The following is a 12776-nucleotide window of genomic DNA, read 5'->3' as shown; positions in this document are numbered from 1 at the left end:
TCACCACATCCATAAACCTCCTCTTTGGCCTTCCTCTTCTCCTCTTCCCTGGCAGCTCCATATTCAGCATCCTTCTCCCAATATACCCAGCATCTCTCCTCCACACATGTCCAAACCATCTCAATCTTGCCTCTCTTGCTTTGTCTCCAAACCGTCCAACCTGAGCTGTCCCTCTAATATACTCGTTCCTAATCCTGTCCTTCTTCGTCACCCCCAATGAAAATGTTAGCGTCTTCTATTCTGCCACCTCCAGCTCCTCCTCCTGTCTTTTCATCAGCACCACTGTCTCCAAACCATACAACATAGCTGGTCTCACAATCATCTTGTAAACCTTCCCTTTAACTCTTGCTGGTACCCTTCTGTCACAAATCACTCATGACACTCTTCTCCACCCACTCCACCCAGCCTGCACTCTCTTCTTCACCTCTCTTCTGCACTCCCCGTTACTTTGGACAGTTGACCCCAAGTATTTAAACTCATCCACGTTCATCACCTCTACTCCTTGCATCCTCACCATTCCACTGTCCTCCCTCTCATTCATGCATAGGTATTCTGTCTTGCTCCTACTGACTTTCATTCCTCTTCTCTCCAGCCCATACCTCCACCTCTCCAGGCTCTCCTCAACCTGCATCCTATTCTCGCTACAAATCACAATGTCATCCGCAAACATCATCGTCCATGGAGACTCCTGCCTGATCTCATCTGTCAACCTGTCCATCACCATTGTAAACAAAAAAGGGCTCAGAGCCAATCCTTGATGTAATCCCACCTCCACCTTGAACCCATCTGTCATTCCAACCGCACACCTCACCACTGTCACACTGCCCTCATACATATCCTGCACCACTCCTACATACTTCTCTGCCACTCTCAACTTCCTCATACAATACCACACCTCCTCTCTCATATTTCCCTGTCATGCTTTCTCTAAATCCAGACAAAGCATGAGAGGCAAGATTGAGATGGTTTGGTCATGTGTGGAGGAGAGATGCTGGTTATATTGGGAGAAGAATACTGAATATGGAGCTGCCAGAAAAGAGGAAGGCCAAAGAGGAGGTTTATGAATGTGGTGAAGGAAGAGATGCAGGTGGCTGGTGTGACAGAGGAAGACGCAGAATACAGGAAGAAATGGAAACAGATGATCCGCTGTGGTGACCCCTAACGGGTGCAGCCAAACGTAGTAGTAGATGCTTTCTCTAAATCCACTAAAACACAATGCACCTCCTTCTGGCCTTCTCTATACTTCTCCATCAACTTTCTCAAAGTAAACATCACATCTGTGGTGCTCTTTCCTGGCATGAAACCATACTGCTGCTCGCTGATCATCACCTCTCCTCTTAACCTAACTTCTATTACTCTTTCCCATATTGTCATGCTGTGGCTGATCAACTTTATACCTCTGTAGTTTCTACAGCTCTGCACCTCACCCTTATTCTTGAAAATTGGTACCAGTATGTCAGAATGCGTGCTCAATAATCCAGGTAAGAAAACCAAAGAAGGTTGACTCAGTTCATCTGGATACAAAGTTGTATCCAGATGAACTGAGTCAACCTTCTTTGGTACCAGTATGCTTCTCCTCCACTCCTCAGGCATCCTCTCACTTTCCAAGATTGTGTTAAACAATCTAGCTAAAAACCCCACTGCCAAGCATCCGATTCGAATCCCCATGTTGGCCGTGTCTGCGGATGGGGAGCCAGATGTGGGTATGTGTCCTGGTCGCTGCAATAGCGTCGCCTCTGGTCGGTCGGGGCGCCTGTTCAGGGGGGAGGGGGAACTGGGGGGAATACCGTGATCCTCCCACGTGCTACGCCCCCCTAGCGAAACTCCTCGCTGTCAGTTGAGAGAAACAGCTGGCGACTCCACATATACCGGAGGAGGCATGTGGTAGTCTGCAGCCCTCCCAGGCTCGGCAGAGGGGGTGGAGCAGCGACCGGGATGGCGCATAAGAGTGGTGTAATTGGTCGGATACAATTGGGGAGAAAATCCCAAAAAACAAACAAACAAACAAACAAAGACCTCCACTGCCATCTTTCCTAAACACCAGCATGCCTCCGCAGGTATGTCATCTGGACCAGCCACCTTTCCACTCGTCATCCTCTTCATAGCTGCCCTCACTTCCTCCTTGCTAATCCAAGGCACTTCCTGATTCACTATCCCTACATCATCCAACCTTCTCTCTCTCTCGTTTTCTTCATTCATCAGCCCTTCAGTGTACTCCTTCCACTTTCTCAACACGCTCTCCTCGCTTGTCAGCACATTTCCATCTCAATCCTTCATCACCCTAACCTGCTGCACATGCTTCCCAGCTTGGTCCCTCTTTCTAGCCAGTCAGTACGAGTCCTTCTCTCTTTCCTTAGTGTTCAACCTTTCTTGCAACTCACCATATGCCTTTTCCTTTGCCTTTGCCGCCTCTCTCTTTACGCTTTACTACACATCTCCTTGTACTACTGTCTACTTTCTTCATCCCGTGACTATCCCACTTCTTCTTTGCCAACCTCTTCCTCTGTATACTTTTCTGTACTTCCTCATTCCACCACCAAGTCTGATTTTCTTCCTTTCTCTGTCCAAATGACACACAAAATACCTTCCTGGTTTTTGCAGTGGTTGCCCAGCCGCCCGGCAACTCTTCACTACCACCCAGTGCCTGTCTTAACTCTTCCCTGAACTCCACACAACAGTCTTCCTTCTTCAACTTCCACTATTTGATCCTTGGCTCTGCCTTCAACCTCTTCCTCTTCTTGATCTCCAAAGTCATCCTACAGACCACCATCTGATGCTGCCTAGCTACGTTCTCCCCCATCACCATCTTGCAGTCTCCAATCCTTTTCAGCTCGCGCCTTCTACATAAGATATAGTCCACCTGTGTGCACTTTCCTCCACTCATGTACATCACCCTGTGTTCCTCCCTCTTTTTGAAATATGTATTCACCACAGCTATTTCCATCCTTATCACAAAGTCCATCACCGTCTGTCCTTCCACATTCCTCTCCTTGACACCATACCTTCCCATCACCTCCTCATCACCTCTGTTCCCTTCACCAACATGCCCATTGAAGTCCACTCCAATCGCCACTCCCTCCTCCTTGGGTACCCTCTCCACCATGTCGTCCAACTCACTCCAGAATTCTTCTTTCTCTTCCATCTCACACCCAACTTGCGGGGCATATGTGCTGATAACATTCATCATTACCCTTTCGACCTCCACCTTCATACTCATCACTCTGTCTGACACTCTCTTCCCCTCCAGCACGCTCTTGACATACTCTTCCTTCAGAATTACCCCTACCCCATTTCTCCTCCCATCCGCACCATGGTAGAAGAGTTTGAACCCACCTCCGATGCTCCTGGCCTTACTCCCCTTCCACCTGGTCTCGCACACACACAGTGTATCTGCTTTCCATGTCTACATCATGTCAGCCAGCTCTTTACCAGTCATAGTGCCAACATTCAAAGTTCTGACTCTCACCTCCACACTCCTACCCTTCTTCCTCTCCCACTGCCTCTGGACATGCCTTCTCCCTCTCCTTCTGCTTCACCCAACAGTAACATTGTTTCCACCGGCACCCTGCTGGCCAACAGTACTGTTGGCGGTGGGTGGTAACCCGGGCCTCGACCGATCCGGTATGGAAATCTGATTTTTGATCTGCATATTTAATTTGGCAAAGATTTTATGCTGGATGCCCTTCCTGACGCAACCCTCCCCAGTTATCCGGGCTTGGGACCGGCACTAAGGATGCACTGACTTGTGCATCCTCAATGGCTGGGTTCATTCTGTTGTCATGAGATGACTACAGAAGGACATCAATAAAATAAAATGAAAAAGAAAATAACAAAATAAAATAACCAAAGCACAGCTGACAAAATGTAGTTTGACCAGAAAGACTTAACTACCTATGGTCATTAAATGGTAGTTTAGTTACATGGAAGGAATACACTTAAAACATTACAGTAATATTTCAGTCAATTCGGTCGATATATTAATGTGACTATACCATTATACCAGGTCATTACTACCATTATATTACCAATATACCAGGTCATTGTTGATGAAATTGTCTGCTGAGTAATATTGGCTTGCTAGCTAAATGGTTAAAGAGTTAATTCATATTAATTCAGACACGTGCAGAGATAAGGAGGTGTCTTTATGCATGCCCAATAATCCGGGTAAGAAAATCACAGAGAGTTGAACCAGCTCATCTGGACATAACATTTACTGAGAGAGACGTTTCATCGCTCACCTAAGTGACCTCTTCAGTCTCAACTGACTGCAGGTGTCCCCACCCTTATAAACAATACAGCGGCATCACCACCCAAACCAAAGATTGGTTTCATATGCAAATTGCAGTGATCATTAACTAGAGTTACAATGGCCATGTGTACTAATCACAGAAAACTGGGGAACGGTTGCAATCACAGCATGTAAGATGGCGACAGATGTGGCTGATATTGAGAAATCCTACCAGTGGCTAGAAAAGGCTGCACTGAAGGACAGCACAGAGGCTCTGATCATAGCAGCACAAGAACAGGTACTCAGGACCAGATCGGTTGAGGCAGGGGTCTACCACACCGTCCATTGCATGTTGTCCATCTTGGGAGAGAGATCCCTCCTCTGTTGCTCTCCCTGGGGTTTCTTCCTATTTTTCTCCCTGGTAAGGTTTTTTCTTTTTAGGGAGTTGTTCTTTATCCGATGAGAGGGTCTAAGGACAGTATGTTGCCTTGCTGTAAAGCCCACCGAGGCAAATTTGTAATTTGTGATATTGGGCTAAACAAATAAGATTGACTTGACCTGACAATACCCAAGATGCAGGCTGTGCAAAGATGCCCCTGAGTCAGTCCAGGAATTAGTGGCAGGTTGTAAAATGCTAGCTGGGAAAGTGTACACTGAAAGGCATAATCAAGTGGCTGGGATAGTGTACAGGAATATCTGTGCTGAATACAGACTGTCAGGCCCCAAGTCCCAAATGGGAGACACTGCCAAATGTGGCTGAGAATGACAGAGTTAAGATCCTGTGGGACTTCAAGTTCCAGACTGACAAGCAAGTGCTGGCTAACCAACCAGACGTTGTGGTGGTCAAACAGAAGACAGCAGCAGTGATTGATGTAGCAATCCTGAGTGACGGCAACATCAGGAAGAAAGAGCACGAGAAGCTAGAGAAATGCCAAGGGCCAAAGGAAGAAATACTGTAGATCAGATGTGGAAGGTGAAATCCACAGTAGTCCCTGTGGTAATAGGAGCACTAGGGGTTGTGACCCCCAAACTGGGAGAGCGGCTCCAACAGATTCCAGGAACAACATCTGAGGTCTCTGTGCAGTTCTAGGAACGGCTAAGATACTGCACAGAACCCCCAAACTCCCTGGCCTGTGGTAGAGGATCTGGCTGAGGGGCGGGGGGGGGTGTTGATTAGTCTGACTGCAACAGGAAAGAAACTGGTTTTGTGGCATGAGGTTTCGGGTCCTGATCGACCTCCATTTCTTGCCAGAGGGCAGAGTCTCAAAAAGGTGGTGTCCAGGGTGGGAGGGGTCGCCAACGATCTTCCCTGCCCACCTCAAGGTCCTGGAGTCATGTAGGTGCTGGAGAGTGGAGGTAGCAGCCGATCACCTTCTCCGCTTAGCGAATGATGCGCTGGATCAGTATGTTTACACACACACACACACCACTCTGCCAGTGCACATATAAACTTCAGGGTCATGTTGTCGCACACTTACATTTAGGATACCAGCCAGGACAGGTGGATTTGTCCTCATCTGGTGGTCACAATACTTTGTTTTCATAACAGAAATCCCACCGTTCCAGTCAACATGGCTATGATCCTCAGCTGGCATGTATTCATGTGCAGGTCACAGTTTTGAACAGTGGCAGGTTTGGTTTAACTGCATGGTTTGCTTGGCTGTGCACTGGGACAGCAGGGCCACAGTGAGAAGATAATCCAGCAGCAGCATGCGCATGTTGCAGAAAGAAGACCTAGCAACAAGGTCATCCGATACGTTAACATCAGGTGACATATCAGGTGACATATCAGTCATTTAATTAAACATAATGAAAGACTGGATAACGTACAGCTTTGTGTTTTAGTATCTCTAGCTTGCTCTCTATGCCGGATCTACCATATGGGCAACCCCAGGTACCCCTAAGCGTAAAAGGGCAGTGGTTAGTGCGGTCGCCTCACAGCAAAAGGTCCTGGGTTCGAGCCCCGGGGTAGTCCAACCTTGGGGGTCGTGCTGGGTCGTGCTCTGTGTGGAGTTTGTGTGTTCTCCCCATGTCTACGTGGGTTTCCTCCGGGTGCCTCAGTTTCCTCCCACAGTCCAAAAGACATGTGGGTCAGGTGGATCAGCCGTACTACATTGTCCCTAGGTGTGTGTGTGTGTGTGTGTGTGTGTGTGTGTGTGTGTGTGTGTGTGTGTGTGTGTGTGTGTGTGTGTGTGTGTGTGTGTGTGTGTGTGTGTGCGCCTTGTGATGGCCTGTCCAGGGTCCGCTCCGAATGTTATCAGACCATAGATATGAGATAGTATGGGCCTACGCTCCCTCCTCATTGGCTCAGTAGGCCGTTATCATCGATTCGTTTGTTTGATCACGGCCAAGGCTCTGATCACTGTTTCTTTGCAGCGGAAACAAACCATTAACCATGAGTTGTCCCTCTATAACCTCAGAAGTATTGCTTATTAGTAGTACCACCTCAATATGCTTTGCTTAGTATGGCCTTTATAAGGTGGTAGTACCACAAGAAGAGTTATTCTGCCTTACTAACACTTAATGAATATGCTCTGTTCTTACATAACAACACACAAAACTACAAGTGTTCATAGTGTTAAATTACTGTAAATTAAGTTTTTGTTACTTAGAATATGTTCCCCATACTAAAGTGACATCTTGATCATTACTAATTCACTAGTAATTAAGGTTTTTTATGTTCCCCATGGTTTTGTTTGTATGTTGTTTTTTTTTTGCTTTGTCCTCTCTGTTTTTTGTATTGTAGCGAATTCGGGGGACAACGCAACCACAGGAACTGCCGCGGCCGGGAAGCGAACCCGTGTCGCCCACACCGCAGGAGGCATCGCTAACCGCTCGACTAAAGGGTCAGGTGCGCGAGCTAGCGGCCAGCGTGTCTACTTATCCATGCACGTTACAGTATGTTTTGGGTGGTGTCGTTTTTGGGCAGTTTTTGGATGTGGTTTTTTTTGCGTTGCACTGCTGTGGGCTGGAAGAAACGAAATGTATTGTCTTTGTGTATGCAAGTACATGTAAGAAATGTCAGGGAATTGTTCCTGATTTCCTGATTCCTGCCAGGGGCACCAGATAGGGAAAACGACGAAAAATGGGAGAGGAAACGGACAAAGACGGGGATGACCAGACAGTGAGAAGTGACGTTGCTTCAAACTCGTTTGCACTGGCGGGATTTTGAGGACTTGATCACGGAGTTTGTAAGGGAAAAGTCGAGAAAGAAGAACTTTTAAAAGTAAGAACCATTTGATTGTGTAGCCGGTTATTTTCTTGCCCTGTGCGGGATTCGATACGAGGTGTACTGCACCACAAGGCGACATCACTAACCGCTCGGCTAAAGGGTCAGACCCGTTAGCTAGGGGTTAACGGGTCTTATTAGTAGTTTACAATTGTGTTGTCTGTACATTGAGCAGTATTATCTGTTTGTGGATGAGTTTATGTGCATAACGTGTGTTGCATCACTGTGTTGTGACGCTGCTATGTTGTACTGGAGTCAGTTTGTCAAGTTCATTATATGTTGGTTTTTGCAGTTATAGGGGAAGTTGCATGACTCACTTTGTGAGCCTTATTTTGAAACCTGCATTCAGCTGTGCTGTGTGATGACCTTAGGGTGGCATTGTTGTGAGCCTATTCCTGGTCAGGCACATTATTTTTTGTCAGTAATAACTGGTGTGCTGTCTGCTTGGATGGTTTTCCTTGAACATAGTCTAGAGTCGTACGCTGCCTTGGGATGATTTAATCCATCGTTTCCTTGTCTTGTGGTTTGTGAGTGAAATGGCAGTACTTGGTCTACTGAACTTTACTGGCACACCTGCTCAGCTGGACTGGTTATTCAGCTTTTGACCAATAGGTGTGATTATGGTCTGGTGGATTTGACGTGCCAGCTTGACTGGAAGCTCAAAATAATTAAGGTGGGGTTTAGTGGCTGGGGCATGGAGTCGGTGTGGTGTGTTGTGTGTGGTGGTGGTGGAGTACTTGGAAGGGCCTGTCGACACCAATGAAAAATAACATATAGAGGTGCAATTACAGAACTCTAATATTGTGAATCACTTCGATATAACCTATCAAAAATTAGCCCTTAACAATGACTTGAATACTAATCTCACCGAGGAAAGCTGAGTATCGTTCAGAGATGTCTGCGCCTGATTGTGTTACAGGTAGAACAATAGCTGCCATATTGAATCAATAGCATAAAACGTTCTGATGGCTACTTTGTTTCTTGTCCTGACTTTAAAGAAACGCGCTAACTGATATCAGACCATTTAAGTCTGTGACTAATCACAGCTCTCTGACTAACAGGGCTAACGAGGCTGACACCTGCTCCTTGTCCAACAACGTGTCCGTCTGGATATAATGAAACTGCAACTAGGACTGTAGGCCGTGAAAGAAATCTTCACAAAGCAAACGTGTTTTCTATCCATATCTATATAGTATGTCTGCGTGGGGGGAAACCCAGCTGAACTGAAGTGCAGCCACAGCTTAGCAGACATGCAGGCTGAATCTGACTGAAGCACCGCAAACAAATGGACTGGACAGAGTAGAGGCTTGTGAAATTAATTCCTTGTTTTCATTATGAAATGCTGAATCTAATTAGTTTCCTCTAATTTTTTTCCCCTGCAGTTTTGTTATTGTTTTCTTTCTCGTTGATTTTGAGTTAACTGTTCTACCTACGTTACATCGTTCAAATGACGTCACTGCATTCTGCTTGCGTCACAGTTCTGATGACATCACTGCATTCTGCTTACACCACAGTTCTGATGACGTCACTGCATTCTGCTTACGTCACTGTTCTGATGACATCACTGTGCTCTGCTTACGCCACATTTCTGATGACGTCACTGCATTCTGCTTACGCCACAGTTCTGATGACGTCACTGCATTCTGCTTACGCCACAGTTCTGATGACGTCACTGCGTTGTTACCTAGTTTAATTTATTCAATGTATTCTAAATTTGTAATTTGTGATATCGGGCTATACAAATAACATTGATTTGACCGCCCCCTGTAAATTAGGTTTGATGGATCATAAAGACTTTTTTTAGATGTGTGGTTTTTTCTTAACCTTGTCTTGTATTCTCCTGTGCAGCAGGTAATGTTTTGACGAGACAGCTTCGTCTAAACTGACTTTGTTGGAATCACCATCTTTGATAAAACAGCTCCAGGGTGGAGGGCGTCCCGTGGGCTTGTGCTGCCATGCACATGTTGTCTGTTGTAGTCGGTATGTAAACAAGTGACAAGGGGATGGATGCCGCCTGGGGGATGTGTTGGGAGAACAGTATGTCAGCAGTCTGAAACAAGAAGCACTCTTTCTGAAGACGCATCGTAAACCCTGTTCTGACCAGAGCCTGCCATGAGCTACTTTTAGATGGGGAAGCTTCGTCGCTGAACAGCAGGACCACAGACAGGAACTGAGGCACTGCTGCCCTTACCGCTCCCACGTTTTCTGTTGTCTTCAGTCTGGAGTGGTAGACAACATTGTGAACAGCACAACTGCTCACACAGCGGAAAACAAGTTGTTGGCAATGACGATCCACTTAGGCCATGTGTCCGCTACTGCAGCGTTGGAAGTAGCAAATACCAAGATGGCTGTGGTGGATTCACAGATTTTACAACATTGTCAATCCACAGTTCTTTACAGCGTCTTAGTTTCTTATAGTGTGCTAACCATGTACTGTGGTACTTTGTTAGTCTGCAATCTGTGTACCATGTGTATCAGTGTGTCGTACTGTGGTACTATGTTAGTCTGTTAGAGGGACTGTTTTCTGCGTACCATGTGTATCGGCATATACTGTGATACTTTGTTAGTCTGTTATAAGTACTGTTGTCTGTGTACCACGTGTATCAGTATGTACTGTGGTTCTATGTTAGCCTGTTAGAGGTACTGTTGTCTGTGTACCACGTGTATCAGTATGTACTGTGGTTCTATGTTAGTCTGTTAGAGGTACTGTTGTCTGTGTACCACGTGTATCAGTATGTACTGTGGTACTATGTTAGCCTGTTAGAGGTACTGTTGTCTGTGTACCACGTGTATCAGTATGTACTGTGGTACTATGTTAGCCTGTTAGAGGTACTGTTTTCTGTGTACCACGTGTATGAGTATGTACTGTGGTTCTATGTTAGCCTGTTAGAGGTACTGTTGTCTGTGTACCATGTGTATGAATATGTACTGTGGTACTATGTTAGCCTGTTAGAGGTACTGTTGTCTGTGTACCACGCGTATGAGTATGTACTGCGGTACTATGCTAGCCTGTTATAAGTACTGTTGTCTGTGTACCACGTGTATCAGTATGTACTGTGGTTCTATGTTAGTCTGTTAGAGGTACTGTTGTCTGTGTACCATGTGTATGAATATGTACTGTGGTACTATGTTAGCCTGTTAGAGGTACTGCTGTCTGTGTACCATATGTATGAGTATGTACTGTGGTTCTATGTTAGCCTGTTAGAGCTACTGTTGTCTGTGTACCACGTGTATCAGTATGTACTGTGGTACTATGTTAGCCTGTTAGAGGTACTGTTGTCTGTGTACCACGTGTATCAGTATGTACTGTGGTTCTATGTTAGCCTGTTAGAGGTACTGTTTTCTGTGTACCACGTGTATCAGTATGTACTGTGGTACTATGTTAGCCTGTTAGAGGTACTGTTGTCTGTGTACCACGTGTATGAGTATGTACTGTGGTACTATGTTAGTCTGTTAGAGGTACTGTTTTCTGTGTACCATGTGTATGAGTATGTACTGTGGTACTATGTTAGCCTGTTAGAGGTACGGTTGTCTGTGTACCACGTGTATGAGTATGTACTGTGGTACTTTGTTAGCCTGTTAGAGGTACTGTTGTCTGTGTACCATGTGTATCAGTATGTACTGCTGTACTATGCTAGCCTGTTAGAGGTACTGTTGTCTGTGTACCACGTGTATCAGTATGTACTGTGGTACTATGTTAGCCTGTTAGAGGTACTGTTATCTGTGTACCACGTGTATCAGTATGTACTGTGGTACTATGTTAGCCTGTTAGAGGTACTGTTGTCTGTGTACCATGTGTATGAGTATGTACTGTGGTACTATGTTAGCCTGTTAGAGGTACTGTTGTCTGTGTACCATGTGTATGAGTATGTACTGTGGTACTGTGTTTATATCTCAGAGTGTGGTTCCTCTAGCAGCAGTGAAACATGGATCGAGGCTGTTGGCTGGAGTTGGTGTTAGTTCGCCGTAGTGGGGCATAAATCCTTCACTTCTATAATTTGTGTAATTGCCTTTTTACGGTTTTTGTAAACGGGGCGATGCAGTGGGGAATTGAAGGGCGTGAGCGGTCGATGTGCAGATTGAGAGATTAGTGGAGCATGAGCACTGAGATAAGCGAAGACAAAGGATTTGCTTTCAGAGGGAAAATGGTGGGGTCTTGAGGACGACGACATGGGGTCGTGACCCTAGAGTAAACCTTTGAGGAGTGTTTGGTTTTTAAACCTTGATTTCTCCATGGAAGTCTCTCGAGGTTGTTTCGGCTCCGGCCTCTCTTCGCTCGTGGGAGCTGCCCCGGCAGCGATGTGACATCAGCTCCTGAGAGGAAAAATACCACCGGTTGTTCAATATTCATTTCAAAAACAGCAACTGACAGTCAAGTCTTCGGTGATGTGTATTCATTCTGCTGACCCATGCTAAATATAAATTCAGCGAAACTAAAATTAGTCTCGACTTGAAATTTCTCACTGCAGGGGACTGCGTTGCCATGGCTGCGCTCAAGTCATCTCTGAGGTGATTTGATGTGGAAGTGTGATGAAATCTTAACCTTTTGTAAAGCAATAACCCACAACAACAATACAATAACAACAGCAACCCACAACGCGCCTCAGTAAAGTGTAGTATATAAGGACGCTGCATCACTGCTAATGCAGGAGGGCAGGTTAGCTTGTCATGTTAAACCATAATCTTTAAAATGACACTAATTTGAATACCTTTAACTTTAACACGTGTAACTACCTAACCTTCGCCCAAAACATAACCACGGCCTAATCTGTATGCTGTATTGTAGCGAATTCAGGGGGCATCCGGGAACCGCCGCAGCCGGGACGCCAACCCGGGTCTCCCACCCCCAGGGACAACTAGGTTAACCAGTTGGCTAAAGGGTCCGACCCATTAGCCAACCGGCTAGCGAGTCTACTCATTGATGGTCGTTACACTACCCCCCTCCACGCTTCAGCATACCAGCTCTCTCACGCCTCTTGGTGCACGCACTTCCAATGGCCTCATGGTCTCACCATCCCACTCCTGACACCAGTGTAACGAATCCAGGAGGCAGCCGGGACGTGAACTAGCCAAGCAGCTAGGGAGTCTAGTCGTTCGTGGTCATTACAATATTCAGAAATCAGGATGGAAACGACCCACTGGAGTCTACGGACCACCTGCCACGGGTCTGTGCACACACTGAAGGGTACCGTCTGTGTCAGTTTGGCAGCACCACGTCAATCTGCGACACCACGGGATGAGAATGTATTGCATAGACCCCCATCCGTCCCCTCCAATCCACACGGAGGCCCCGTTCACTTCGGTCCACCTGGAGGTTTT

Source organism: Lampris incognitus, chromosome 4, assembly GCF_029633865.1.
Source record: "Lampris incognitus isolate fLamInc1 chromosome 4, fLamInc1.hap2, whole genome shotgun sequence".
Taxonomy (NCBI): domain Eukaryota; kingdom Metazoa; phylum Chordata; class Actinopteri; order Lampriformes; family Lampridae; genus Lampris; species Lampris incognitus.
This window is presented reverse-complemented; position numbering follows the sequence as displayed.